We start from the raw sequence: 15,623 nt of genomic DNA, 5'->3' as shown, positions 1-15,623 counted from the left end.
TTTAAAGCCAACGATAAACTTCCGTTGAAAGCTTAATGTGACTATTTTCAATTTTCAATTTCAAGATTTACAGACATTGATGTTGTAATGTAATTACAATACTTTCAGTTAACAGACTTAAGCATTCATTTAGTTGTTCAAGCGTTAAAACGAGATGAAAGACTGTTGTAACCACTAGCGCCGTCAGTAGCAACAGGCTAGCGCAGAAATTACATTTAAAATACTTGGGTCAAATAAATGTCATATTTTAAAGACATGGCGGGGGGAAATGTACTGTAGTTCAATGCAGTGCTTCTTGTCCGATCTGAGACCCACTTCATATTGTATATCTAACAGAAATCAGATCTTAAACTTGACAATTTTTTAATGGAAAGACAGTTCGCCAGAAGCCCTTGGGCTGCCTGGCTAAAATTAAAAGTCCGTGTGCATATAGGCCAATGTCCACTGACAAAAAACCTTTAAATATGACGCAGCATACCAAGAGCTCGCTGTGGCCCCCTCGAGGACCGAACCCCCCCTGTTGGGAACCGCTGGTTTAGAAGATCAACTTCTAATTTTGAAATGACTTTAAGCCTCAAACACCTTCATTGTTTGTGCAATATCATGTTTCATAACAGTGGTGCAATGTTAACCTAAAATAACTATGTATATGCATTTAAGTATCATTCAGTAGTTCAGAGATAGACTTTTAATCACTACTTTTATGCAGCAGAAGCACGTTAAAGTGACCAAAATAATGTTCTTTTGCAATTTAACTCAAAAATAGCAATCATAAGATGGTTTGTTTGATGAGGATAGTTAGTTTGCATGGTGGATAATGATGGGTTTTTGTATGTTATTGTATTGTGAATAATTTTGTTCCTGTTTTAAAATGTGGAGATACTGTTTGTTTATGCATTAAATGTATTTTGCTGGCCATAACTGTTTTTTTTAACAGCGAAGAACATAATGGAAACAAGCCCAGGGATTTATTGAGTTTTATCCTCAATGGTTTATTTCAAAATGTATGGAATACTTGGTTTTTTTTTGTACAGTTTGTTTAGAATTTGTCACATAAAATTTTTATTCAACTATATTCTCTTAAAGGGAGTGAAACCCCCTCTTCGGTTCAAATCTACTTCAGAATTTTTATAAGAATGCTCCGAGATGGGAGTGGAGCTCATGGGAAAGAGGGGAGCGAATAACTGTCAGTTGGCCTCAAAATGAGACACAAATCATGAGGAGACCCATGATTTATAGTTTATAAAGTTCAAATGTAAAGAAATAAACAGTAAGTAATTTAATTTTCCTGCTACATTTGGTTATTTGTAATTTTCATATATAATTTGTTATATCATTATTAAGATAACAGTGTTTATATAAACAATATAAATGAACAGGACTTCTCTCCTCCTGAATCCCCGGGTCTAAATGTAGACACAGTGGATAGCAGTGCAGCAGATCTCTTTCCCTATCTATTTCAACCATTAGCCCTGCCGGTAATCCGGAGGTTTTTAAAAATAGGCGAACAGCAGCACAGATATAGCTGATGTGTCTGAATGGTAACGAACTCGACTGATAAAAGACAAAGTGGACAGCCAGTCACCCAGTCATTGGGTCTCACAGCTTTGCAGGTCTGCCTTGCCTTCAGAAAGCACCTGCTCTCATGAATAATTAAGAAGCAGGGTCTTCTCCTAGGATAAGAAAACTCAGCTATGAATAATAATAATAATAATAAACCGACGCGTCATCATTCCACTAGCAGATGCACGCTACTGTACGTCACAGATTTTTATCCCACCCCAAAAATTATTTTAAACCCGGAAGATGAAATTAGCTGACAAAAGCTCAAAATTATCCAGTTTTCCAAATGATAAAGCTAATAGGTGCTAATGTTGTCTTAACTGATGGTCAACACACACCAATCTGTTAAAATCTAAAAAAAAAAAAAAAGTATTCCAGGGTGCCTTGAATCTTTAAAAAAAAGAAAAAAAATGTTTCCACAAAGGCAAGCAGCACAATTTTTGATCGTAAGATTGCTAATAATAAATCTTACTAAATCAAGTCAATTAGCATTTTACATTAGCATAAATCATTAGCATGATTTCTAAAGGATCATGTGGCTGAAGGCCCAACTAATAGCTATAAACAAAGTGATATTTTAATGCACCTTTCTGTAAACCAACTCATCCAGCCAAACAGTCTACTTTAACTGTGACCAAAAGAATGAAACGCATTTACATGCAAAATGAGAAAATGCATCCCATAACTCTTCTAACAGCAAAAAAAACGAGAGTCGAGGGCTTTCGCAAACACATTTACGTGAGTCCCAGTGGTATTCCACAAGCTAAACACATGATACGAGTCTCCAAATTGAAACAAAACAAGCAAACAGATGGTCAAAACGCAGTGGGGGGTGATTTCATCCACAAACACAATTTACGAGGGCTCATTAAAAATGCATAGATCTATTTCAGGTGTCAACGATTCAGCTAGCAAAAATTTACACATTTTCACCATCAAAACTCTACGGGAATTTCCATTCAACATGCTAAAGTAAAAAAAAAAAAACAGGAAACGCATCAGCATCTCGGAGGATCTGCCAAATTACGCATCAGGTTTGGCTGCAGAAGGCCTCTCTCTCTCCTGCGGTCTCTCTCTCTGTATGCTTGCCATATAGCAACTCAGTATAGATATGAATCACCAACATGCTAACAATAAAAAAAAAAACTTGCAAGCAAAAATCAAAACGAAATAATTTGCTCATCTGAAAACAACCCTACAGTGCAAAGATCACACACTAGTTAATGCATCATCTGATATGCATCAGCAAGGAGGAGGGCGGCTGACTGTTTAAACAGACAATACCAACAGTTATATAGTTACAGCTCCACCATTGCAGTAAACTCAGGGAGGGGAGGAGAGGAGACCGTGCATTCCGGCTCTGCGGGTCTTTTCCATTACCTCACAGAAAGAGCGAGAAAGTTACAACTTCAGGTCGTACAGACTCTGCCTGGAGCTGTGGAGAAACAGCAGCCCGAGTCACCTTAAAAACTCAATGCAAACAGTGGCATGAGCACTTCAAACGCTCGGTATCAAAGTCCATCCAAACCTGCCGCAGTGTGTTCGCACCTCACTTGAGCGCACACACACACATACACGCTCAGCAGAGTGTGAATGTGATATAAGCGTGTGTGTGTAGGTAAAATACGACTCAGCACTTAGGATTCAAGATTAATATATAACTTAGCTTTAAATATGCATCTGGATCTTGTCTACCACTTTGTTCGCTGCGGTTGTGGGATCCCTCTGGGATGGTGTTTCATGTGTCAGACATACACTCCAGTCTGAGGCAAGTTTCTTCGAGTATATCACTGCTGCATGACATCTGTGTATTTTAGCAAGATCTAAAGCCCGCTCCCTCTCTGATTAAATCCTTGCTTGCATCTTCCGCATTACATATGCATGCTGAGTGTTCGTGGGCCGCTGAGAAGTTGAGAATAATTGATTAAGTACTTTGGAAAGGTGCCCAAAACTGCCACCCCATCTCACTTATGAATAAAGAACTCATAGCCCAAAACAAAAGGAACTGCTTGTGTTTTTAAGAGCTTTTGAGAGGACAGTTAAAGGGACAGTTTAACTAAAAATGAAAAAGCACTCACTATTGTCTCACCCTCAAATGGATCCAAACCTTTGAGTTTCATTATTGTTTAATGCTACAGAAGATATTTTAAAGAAAGCTGAAAACCTGTAACCACTGACTCTTGTAGTAGAAAAAACAAACACTATGGAAGTCAGTAGTTACAGGTTTCCTGCTTTCTTCAATTTAATGTCTTATTTTGTTAAATAGAAACTCAAGAAACTCAAACAGATTTGGAACAAGTAACAGGTGAGTAATCATGACAATTTTTTTCCTTTGAGGTGAATTATGCTTTTAACGTTCCCACATCGGATGCATTTTGAAGCCATTTAGTGTCTTTTTTTTAAGACAACTGTATTTGAGCACCGGGAAATCTTTGATGGGGTGAGTGTGCAGCATGACACTTTTACAGGCATTCATTTAGTAGATGCTTTTATCCAATCAAACTGACACCATACCAGTCAAAGTTTAGGATTTCTGAAAGTCTGTAATTACATTGCTCTTCACAAATCTCTCTAATACAGTGCTAGAAAGTTGAAAAGAGCAGCCTTTTTAAAAAAAAAATCAAGTCTTTACTGTCACTTTTGATCAATTTAATGCTTCCTTGTTGAATAAGTTTTCATTTTCTTTTTTAACCCTACTTATGCCTACTTGCGCAAAAAATAATAACCAACAAAAGCTGTTTTGTAATATAATGTGTATTTATATGGCCATACACCCAAAGTGCTTCACAATCATGAGGGGTGGTCTCAGCACTTGGATGATGTGATGGCAGCCACAGAACAGCGGCCCCAATGCGCTCACCACACACAAGCTATAGGTGGAGTGGAGAAACAGTGATAGAGCCACTTTGGTAGATGGGGATGATTGGGTGGCCATAATTGATAAGGGCCGATGGAGGGAATTTGGCCAGGACACAGGGGTTACACCCCTACTCTTTATGAAAAGTGCCATGGGACTTTTAATGACTACAGAGAGTCAGGACCTAGGTTTAACGTCTCATCCAAAAGACAACGCTCACTTACAGTATAGTGTCACCTTCACTTTACTGGGGCGTTAGGACTCAGATTACAGGTTGAGCATCCCCTGCTGGCCTAACTAACACCACTTCCAACAGCAATCTAGTTTTCCCATGTGCTCTCCCATCCAGGTACTAACCAGGCTCAGCCCTGCTTAGCTTCAGTGAGTAACCAGTCATGGGCTGCAGGGGTGATATGACTGTGGCTGTGGTTTTCAACATTCATAGTGGATTTAAAATACCACAACAGCACTCCAGAAGGATTTCTGAAGGGTCATGTGCTCAGCACTGAAGACTAGAGCAATGACTGCTAAAATTTCAGCTTTGCCATTGCATAAATAAATCAATATATTTAAATGTAAAACAGTTCTTTTAAATCATAATAATACTTCACTCCTGTTTTATTGTATTTTAATCAAATGAGCATCTTACAAAAACAAACTTTTAACCAGTTGTGTAAATGACCTAACGTTTTGCACTGCGCATAAGAAAATCTGGATTAGCTGCAGTATAACAATTTACTTAAAGTTTAAAATAAACATGTTTGAGCTTAAACACAAACACACTGGCTGACAAACTCATATGGACTCTGAGGCAGTCAGTCAAAGATGAAGTGCAGAGAGAAAATAAATCCTGGTTCTTCAGGTGAGTCGATAAACAGACTCAAATCAAGAACAGCTTTAATTGAAAACTAAAGGTCTAGATGTCACTGGGCCAAAAAGTGGGATGTAGATCAAAGCTTTGCGGATGAATTTCTGAGATCAGATATTTGGGTGTGAGCTTCACTAACAGGCTAAAAGATTTTGTCGACATCTAACACAGCATTTTTCACATCAATTATCGTTCATGCTGTGCAATAAGATCGAAGATCAGAGAAGAATTAAATACGATTTCTAGCGCTCTGCTTTCTCTTTGAAGCTAATCATTACGGGACGTCTTGATCTCATTGTACTGTAGAACTGAACATTAACTCAAGCTCCAAAAATCAGTGAAACACAAGACTACACATCATCACCCTGTTCTCTGGGGGACAGAAAAATACATCTTAAACCACTTTTTTTTTCGTCTTCCAGCTAGATTCAAAGTGGTTTGTAGCACTTTAAGGCAGGTCAGTTCATTTTAAACCAGCTAAAACTAAATAAATGTCTACACAAGCTTTATTAGGCTGAATGTGGTCAGTCAATCAAAACTCCACCATTTCCAAATGAGATCAAGTCACTCCTGAACATGTTTAAAATCTCTCTGCGGCATTATACTGCGGTTCGCTACTGTGTAAAGAGCCTCAGGTACACCGGTCTGCTGTTATGTGCTGAACCATTAAAGCGTTCAGGGCGATGAAGAGCCAGGGGGTTTGGGTTTTTTTTCTCCACATCAGCAGTCAAGGCTCTTCCTGAACAAAAACAAACAATCTGGAACTCGGAAGAAATCTCTTCAGTCAAAAGAGGTCAAGCTGGACGTCATGTCAACATGATTAAAGTCATATTAGCTTAGAACTACAACTCCCACGATCAAACAAAACAACATCAGCTGCTTCTCATTGTTAAGCCACTGGAAGTGTAGTTTCACTGAAAAACAGACACATTACAAGTCCACTACGTATGCTGGAGATGAAACTTCAAGGCACCTGCCCACATGCTCATACATATGGATACCCACACAATCCACACCTGTGCTTGCTCATTTGCATAACGACACTACTGGCTGTTGATTCAAGTCTATAACCTTCGTGTTATAGCAGCCTTTATGCGAGTAACAAGTAAATATAAGAGGAGGGGCAGAGGATAGAAGAGCAGAAGAGGTATGAAATTGTGTTTCCTGAAGGGAAAGATGGAGTGAGATTTTGAAGAGTGACTTAGGGAAGCAGTTGTGCAGTCGTAGCAAGTGAAAGTGGTCAGTGGTTGGGATTTTTACATACTTTATTGTATTCAGAATGGCGAAGAATGAAAGTATGTGTGCGCAATGTTTAGTGTTGTTCAGCGACATTAACTTTCAGTTGTCATGCCAATAAATGTTTAGCAATATTAATATATATTGACTAAATTGTGTAGGTGCGAAAAGTAATGTTGACTTTGGAGGCTAGTGTTATTTTAATACCACTGAAATTATATTAAAGTTTTAGTTTTTACTATTTAGATTTTGATTAGTCTTAATTTTTATTCCAGTTTAAGTGTGTTATTTTCAAACACTGTAAAAAAATGCAGGGTTTCACACAATCAATTTATGCTGAGACCACATGAAGGAATTAAGTTAACTTATACATTTTTACAAATTTGAGTGGATTGAACATAAAACAATCAAGTTGTCCCAAAAAATCCCTGAAGAATTGTGTTGTTTCAGCTCATTTTAAATACTGTAAGTAGTTTGAACAGTGTAATAATAATAATAATAATAATAATAATCATAATCATAATTTCATAATAATATAATAATCAATATTTTCCTTCTTTAAAATGGACTATTAGCTTATATTAATTTTATTTCAGTTGTAGCTATTCTGCACATTAAACATTTAGCGCACACTATAAAAAAATGTTAGATAACTTAGTAAAGGGCATAACATACCATATTAATATAATGGGATTTTCCTTATTATTTATTTACCAGCGATGTGTGTCAACAAAGAAAGTTGACAGAAATGTCTGTGAAAATAATGGATAATGTCCTGGCAGAAAGAGTATAGACTAGGCAACTGTAACTGTGTTTTGTTTTAGTTTTGTTTAATCGTGTCACACCCTTCACGTTAGTTCTCCATTGGTTGTCTTGGTTATTAATTATGTCCACTGCCAGTCAGCTTTAGTTAATCGTTTTTTGTGTATTTATACCCGATTTTGTTAGCCCTTTATTGTCAGTTGTTTTCTTAGTTGCCCCTGTGATGTCTTTGTGTGCTCAGTAGGCATGGGCCGCTATGAGATTCTGACAGTGTGATAACCTTGGATAAAAATATCACGGTTTGATGGTATTGTGATTACTTCTCTAAAATATGCTCTTTTTAAATTTCTGGGTAAAAAGCTAACACTTTCTCCTAATAACACAATATATTTTATGCTGAGAAACATTTCAAATATTTTGGAACCATAAACATGTCATGCTAAATAATTTCAATGAATATTGCTCTCTTTCTAAAACACAGATTTCTTTACAATGTACAACGGCATTTTTGGATACTTTCTACCGCTTGAGATACTGTTGTCCTAAAAAACTTAAAGAAATCTTACATATACCATAGCAGAAATTGTTGGCAGTTTTAAAACCTTGACTTTTCCAAACCGCGGTATACCTTGAAAATGGTTATCGTCCCATGCCTAGTGCCCAGGTTTGGTTTGTTATTCATTAGCTTGTTTTTGTTTGTCATGTTTTGTCATGTTATCATTCTTGATTTTCTGCACTTAACAATAAACCCACTGGACTGCATTTGGATCTCCATTTCATCATTTCCCATCACAGATGTAACCGAACTCGTAGTTCATGTGATGTGTGTGTAGTTCACCAGCGATCTACAGCACCTAGATCGCTGGTGATTGTTACAGCAACTAACCAAATCTGAATAAAATCTAATCTTTTTAAAATTATTTAATGAACAGAGAGAATGAACAATCAAAGAATTACCTACATAGCTACATTTCTTCTGCAGTCACTGGGCAGAGAGCAATTCCAGCGTTATGGATGTGACATTTGCAGTAAAAACTCCAAACATAAATTCACATCGAAAGTATCCATTAACATTATATTGAAATATCTGTTTATATTTTCGAGAACAACTAGTCACAGAGTTATGGGAGCAGAAAAATATCAATATAACAAAAACATAAGCACAATATCATAATAAAATAAACTGCATCAATATTTAAATAATAAATCCCTGCTTAATGCTCACACACCTGATGTAAGACCTATACTTAAATATATTATATTTGTGTAAAACAATGTTTTAGTGCTTTATTTTAATATCCTTGCTTGTGATGATTAAACATGACCAAACATGACCATGACCTCATCCGTAGTGTCATGTGCAATACATACCACACTATTAATGACCAATTATCTCCCCTACATTCTCTTGCATTTGTATATAGATATTTTAGTCTATCTTCAACATAACGTGTCTTTATTTGTTAAATCTAAATTAAATGTCATTGTACTTCTGTGTAATATTAGATTAGAATACTAGAATGACATTGAATGCCACATGCACTGCCAGAATCCCTCACGGACACGAGCAACTACAATATCTGCTCACAACATGCCCGAGCTCTCACACTCACAACCCTAATAAACCACCCTGATATGCGTATGAGTGTGGCCATAAACGCTGTGGAGGGTTATGATGGTGTCGAGAGGGACTGCGCGCGTCCAGCCAATGACTGCAATGGTCATTATTTACCAGCAGAGTGGACTATGAATCCTCACATCACCGCAAAACCCAGAGTCGCAACTGGTCTGACACATTTTCCTCAGCGCCTGCTCTGTCGCTTCACACACTCTCTAGTACACTTTCCTTGTCTCTCACACACATGGAGGGGAGAAAACAGCCACGTTCATTTAAACCCAACAAGGGCTACACGATGTGCCTCCAAACAGGAGTGCGCGAGGCCGCTGTTTTACTACGCGGACCAACAGTTCACTCACGCGCTCGCGCAAATGTACTGCTATTGTTGTCTGAGACGCGCTTCTCACGCGAGCATTTTTGATTAAACGCAGAAACGTGCCGCACACGCTGACTTGAAATGTAACGCGAGGGAAGAGATAGTTGACAAAACAAAGCCGCTGACAAGGAGAGCGTGCGCGGCGTTAAATGCTGCAAAGGCAAATTGGCTCCCCTGGCATCAGTCGCCACGCAAGGACATAATGGAATTCGCGGGTACACCTACAGAAACGAATGGACAAAAGCATATGGCAGTGTTGTCGGATGGTCAGCCAAGCGGTAATGCGGCGGTCTGTGTGACATACCTTCATAATTCCAGCCTTCCCCCCCGCGACGTGTTGCCTTATGGCTGTAATCCTTACAAATACTCTATCAATATTGATTGCCAATTGGAGTCGCAGGTGACTGCAGATATGCTGTGCTGGAGGAGCGCTACGCTTTCAGGTCCATTGCTCTGCGCTGCTGAGGAGGATGAACTGGCCGGAGAGGGAGGACAGTGTAGCATTACAGTCCCGCGCGGAAGCCTCGTGCCCTCGGGGCCGCTCAGCTAATGGAACATGGGTCAAAATTACGCTGCATTCAGTACAGCCCTGTCTTTGCAGGTTTGGCAATAAGGAAGCGATGATAAGGCAGCCAAGCGGAGGGGAGGAGAGGAGGAGGAGGAGGCAGGCACGGGGAGGGGACGCGGTGTGAAACAGGGACGGATCGGACCGCCTATGGTTGGAGGCGATTGGACGGCGTTGAACGAGACTGGGAATACATGAACGCGCCGTGACTCCTTACCCAAATACTTCAATCAAGAAGACAGATCTGAATTGATAATGAGTTGGACTGCATGCTCCTCATTAGAAACGCGAACGTTCAGATCAAAAGCACAGGGCAAAATGTAGCTACAAAAAATAATAATTTCTTTTGGATGACACTCCTGAATTCCGTTTTAAGTGTATATTGTCAACAAGTGCACATGAGATGAATGGTCTTCATTCTTACTAATAGTGCATTTTGTCATTCTTAAAATACATGGATTGCTTGAGTTTATTCCTTTTTCACTGACAAATGTGGCAAGTTTAAAACATACATTTATCAAGGTTTATATATAACCCTTACTATTGTATGATTTTAAGTGACACCTTAAATGAATGCTATAAGCATAAAATAAAGATAATACAACAAAATATAACTGATACTAACAGGGGAATGAAGAACTATTTTTTTAATAATCCAAACAATTTAATAGTTCCCAGAGAAAATGCACGTTATCTTTGCCATATATATATTTTCTTTTGTATGTATGTATGTATGTATGTATGTATGTATGTATGTATGTATGTATGTTTGTTTGTTTGTTTGTTTTAATTATTTATTAATGTATGTTTTATTTAAATCATTTATTTTCATTTTTGCACAGTGTTTATTTTATTAATTGGAATTTATAATGTAGGCCCACCTGATTGATAAGGTTTCTTGTTTTATAGTTTTGTAAAAAAGGGAGTTTTTTTAACATATCTTTGAAGCTTTGGGTTAACAGAAGGGCATTCTTTGGTTAATAACAAATAAACTTTTTACATTATCAACATATTTAAAACTTTTTTGCAGTCTACATAATTATTTTTAACAGTGTAGTGTTCAGTTTACATTCTTCATAAAAAATTACTGGTGAAAGACCGATGTAACACTATATATCGATTAATAGGCTAAACAAATTAATATAATTTTATCTCAGGCCCGTAGCCAGCCTTGGGAAAAGGGTGGTTCTTTTTTCTCAAAAAGTGTACCTTTTTGCAATTATTCGCCTTATTTCCTGTTTAATTATAAGGTTTAAATGCTGCATTTTAGTGACATTTTAAGCACTTTTTTTAGCTGGATTAGCTTGTCAAATGGTCATCATAACCACACTTTTTGAGGTGATATATTACATCAGATATCATTAGAAAAAAATCTGAATCAGAATCAGAATCAGAAAGAGCTTTATTGCCAGGTATGTTCACACATACGAGGAATTTGTTTTCGTGACAGAGCTTCTACAGTGCAACAGGATTACAGAGACAGGACAAAAAAGAGTTAAAGTTAAAGTTTTGAATGGAGAAAACAAACTGTAGCCGATTGTCGTTTATTGGGCAAATAACAAACTGGCCTGCACATTCATCTTTCCTCAGTCAGAATTTGGCCATCTGAATAATAAAAATGAAATTAAAACATAATAATATTAATAATGTAGAGCTTGACGATTTTTCTAGTCTCTTTTGTAAAAAAAAAAAAAAAAAAGTATTTTTTGAAAGTTCATGTATAACAATAATAATAGCTTAGTTTGTATTAAAATTTACTTTAACATGGGCCGGTTTTGAAGCTTCAAACCTTTTAGTTGGAATTTTTTGTTCTGTCAAGAATAGGGTCCAAGATTTAGAGTAAAAGTTAGGCTATTTGTAGTGAAAGATGACTTCACTTTTGTATGTTTTCTTGCACAGCTGCATGTTGAAAATAATTTTTTGCTTTCATTGGAAGCCTTCTTTAATGGGTTATTTTCACAATTTATGATGGCATAGCAGTCAAACTAAGACAAATGAGCTCATGTAGGGCCCCCACCCTGGGGCTTCACACCAAATCAGCACTATTTCATTCTGGACTAACACAGTTATTTTCCTTAATATGCAAATATACTGTATTAAATATCCATAATATTATTATAAGTTATGTATTGCTAACTAAATTTGTCTGATTTTTTTCTCCCACAATACAGTCTCTGGTCTTAAAGGAGGGTGACGCTCTCGGTGGTCTGCGTGCTGCAGCAGCGTCTCCTTCATCTAATGGTCTGTTTCAGCTGACATCAGCGAAATGCGTCCACTGTTTACGGCTCGCGATGACGTCGACCCGAACTCTTTAAAGACAATCGCAACTCCAGATCCATGTGTGATGACGTGTGTTTTAACATACCGCAATACACAGTTGCCCGATGCAATCCTCAAAGCTTCGTCCGCCATTACCATACTAGTGTTTTAGACGGAAAAAACCAAGAAGTGTCGTATAAGCGTCATTAACTAATGCGCACACTTTATCCATGTGCTCCCTCCGGTTGCCAGGGAAACTGCGTGGGTATCTTAGATACAGTGCCAGCAGCAGCGCATGCAACCCGCGAGCATCAGTCACCCAAAGCAAGACATCATCCCTGGCCAGATTATTTTTCGATACAACTGCCTCATGAAATACGTTATGAGAAATTAAGCAGAGTTAACAGGCACAAGTGCATCGAGCTGCTCTCCAAAGAACAACAAGAGAATTTCTTCAATAATGCATACAGCCCCATGGCATCATAAATAACGCTGGGCAATTAACGAGACTTTCTCTTCATTACAGAGCAGATGATGGAATGCCTGTTGCAGTGCCACAGTTGTGTGCAAGTGTGGATGTGTTTGGCTGCGGGTTAAAGTCGATTAGGTACCTGAGAAAGTGCTGACTATGACTCAGTTTTAGTACAGAAGTGCCTGCTTACTGCAATCCCAGAGCAGCCCTGAGTTAAGACTGTACATGGGAACAAGCAAACACACACAGCATAGGCATAATGTATTTTAAATAGTAAAAAAACACGTATTATATCTACAGTACCCCAACTCTACCTCTAAACCTTCAAAGGTAAGTGGCAAAATTTCAACGTCAAAAGATCCCTTAAGTATGTGATTTTTATGCATTTTGATTTATGAGGATATGGTTTGCACTCAAAATATAATCTTTGCTGTTTGTTCGAACTACTCATTTAAAATGAGCTGAAACAACACAATTTTTCAGTTTTTGTGGGACAACTTGATTGTTTTATGTTCAATCCACTTACATTAGTAAAAACAAATCGATTAACTTAATTCCTTCATGCTTTCCCAACACCAAAGGCGTAGATTCACTCTTGACATTGGTGAAGGCATACATCTCTAGAGCGCATGCATTGTGCAAATTTTTTTGTGCTTTTAAAAACATTGAATAAAACACTTAATAATATGAAATAAACACTTAATTACACAGATAACAATCACGTCCCATGATGCAAAAGTCAATTTACACGATTTTACTGCAATCGGGCTTGGAGGAGGTATGACTGTAGAGAAATTTAGAGAAGTGTGTGACGGAATTCAATTGTTTTGTCCCAATTTTTCATAATCATGAAGGTCAAAATCGAAACTGAATTTCGATTTACTGAATTAATTGCACTGCCTTGGTTAATAGTATTACAGTGAACTCATAGTGAACTTGACTTTGTGCACGTGTAGGTTACTAAGGGTTGACAGAGCATTATTTTCTTTTGAAATTGATTAAATTATTGGTAGAGACATTTTAGTAATTGGTGGATATTAGTGGAGACATGTCCCATCCGTCCATACTAATTCTACACCCTTGCCCATCACAAATCAATTGTGTGGAACCCAGCACTTTTTTACAGTGCACACAATTTATTCATGTTGTCCCAACACAAATTGATTAAGTTAATGTAACAATTTTAAGTGGATTAAACATAAAACAGTTGTCCCCCCCCCCAAAAAATGTGTTGTTTCAGCTCATTTTAATTAAGTAATTTAATCCATTTTTTTACATCTGTCATTATACAACCTACACAGAGATCACTGCAGATTTAGACAAGTTTGTTCATGTTGCATTGATCCTTGAATTCAGGGTGTTATACTGCAGTGAAAGTACAGCTACTGAGGGAAACTTTTACACAAGATAAAATATCATAGCAAAAACTTACTTTACCAACTTTCAAGTTGGTTTATAAAGCAGATGCAGAAGTAACACTGCAAGAGAACGAAAAACAAGGAGATAAGTTGATTATTGCAAAACATACATATGAATTAATTTTAATGTTTGTAAGATGGGGAAAAAAGAGCACCTCTCAATTTTAAATAAAATTGTGAGTAAAAGTACAAATATAGTCAGGTTAAATTGTATGTGAGTAAAAATAATACTTAGGAAGAGCATTCAAGTAGAATTGCATTCAAAGCAAAAATTAGAAATAAAAAACAATTGGTAAGCACAGAAAAGAAAAAGTGTGTGTAAAAAATGACTTTAAGGCATTTTACCATGATTTGCAAAAGACACTCACTGAAATGTAATTCACCGTAACAATAGTTTATATTCAAATAAGGCATATTTACAACTAAATACTTTTAAGACTAATTAGGGATCACAGAGTAACCCCAAAACAACAATTAATTGTCATTTCACCACTTTTTTCTTTGTCACTATTCTTCAAACTCATTGGCGTTACCCATTTATGGACAATTAGTTTTGGTTATTAGTAACAATTCCCACTATTAACTACTGGCTTATTACCTGCCTATTATAAGATATCTGCCTGTTTATTAGTACTTATAATCTTATTCTACATCGCCATTAATAAACACAATTACTAAGTATCAATTTAGTAGTTTATTGATCTCCTGTTTGTAGTTAATAGTTTGTTAATAGTGAGGATTGTACCTCCGAAGATTATAATTATTTAAAATATAATCACATTGACCATGATAACTTATTCTTTATATAACAGACCAAAATAATGTTAACGCTTATGATGCATGGTGACACAACATTACTTTGATGTTTTATTTTCACAGTAATTAAATGAAACATTTTTTTTAATATGTGCGTGTAATTATATCTGTGTAAAATCTAATTTAATTAGATGCAGACTCTAAAATGGGACGTCTGGTTATTGACCCAAATGTAAATGTACACACTCTCAGAGGATTTTATTTCAGGTCTATGCAGCTGCCTTTAACAATGAAATATGTCTACCAAAGTGAAAATAAAAATACAAAAAATAAATATCCATACAAAAAAGACACTTATCAGGCATGTTCATTAGAAAAGCTGACAAAATGTAAAAAAAAAGATCTATAGATCCTTTTCAAGTATAGCCATGATCCCAAAAATCAAAGCAGAAATATAGTGCTTTTGAGGCTGCAATTCTCAAAACTATATCTGTGGATGTATCAAAACTGCAGCCAATATCATAGGATTTGGAATGAAAGAACATGTTAAAAATAGCAGATGAAATCACTGCTATTAAGAAGCAAAACCGTACTCTCTTGGTTTTGTAGCAGTGTAACACATTCATCTCAACTGAGCTCTAATCTAACAAAGCACACTGTGGCACTCACTGAAGAGAGAGAGAGAGAGAGAGAGAGAGAGAGAGAGAGAGAGAGAGAGAGAGAGAGAGAGAGAGAACTCAAAGTAATTCATCTTTTCAGAACAAGATAACAGGTACATTGACTAGAACACGTGAAAGAGGCCTTCAAATGAGCAAAATAAAGACAATTTTTTTCTCAAGTGTTCTTATGACACACTTGATATCTATGGAGTAA

At 36.9% G+C, this 15,623-nt stretch overlaps 1 protein-coding gene across 1 annotated transcript in view; it reads right to left on the bottom strand.

The window, feature by feature from the left end:
- magixa (MAGI family member, X-linked a) overlaps positions 1–9,891 on the bottom strand; it is an 84,819-nt gene extending 74,928 nt beyond the window's left edge. Inside the window, 1 exon segment of the mRNA XM_056463690.1 lies at positions 9,585–9,891. The gene's annotated coding sequence lies outside the window, so the exon portion shown is untranslated.
- Between the last annotated feature and the right edge of the window lie 5,732 nt (positions 9,892–15,623).

Source organism: Danio aesculapii, chromosome 8 (genome assembly GCF_903798145.1).
Source record: "Danio aesculapii chromosome 8, fDanAes4.1, whole genome shotgun sequence".
NCBI lineage: Eukaryota > Metazoa > Chordata > Actinopteri > Cypriniformes > Danionidae > Danio > Danio aesculapii.
Note: the sequence above shows the minus strand (reverse complement) of the source record. Positions and strands in the feature narration are given on the sequence as shown.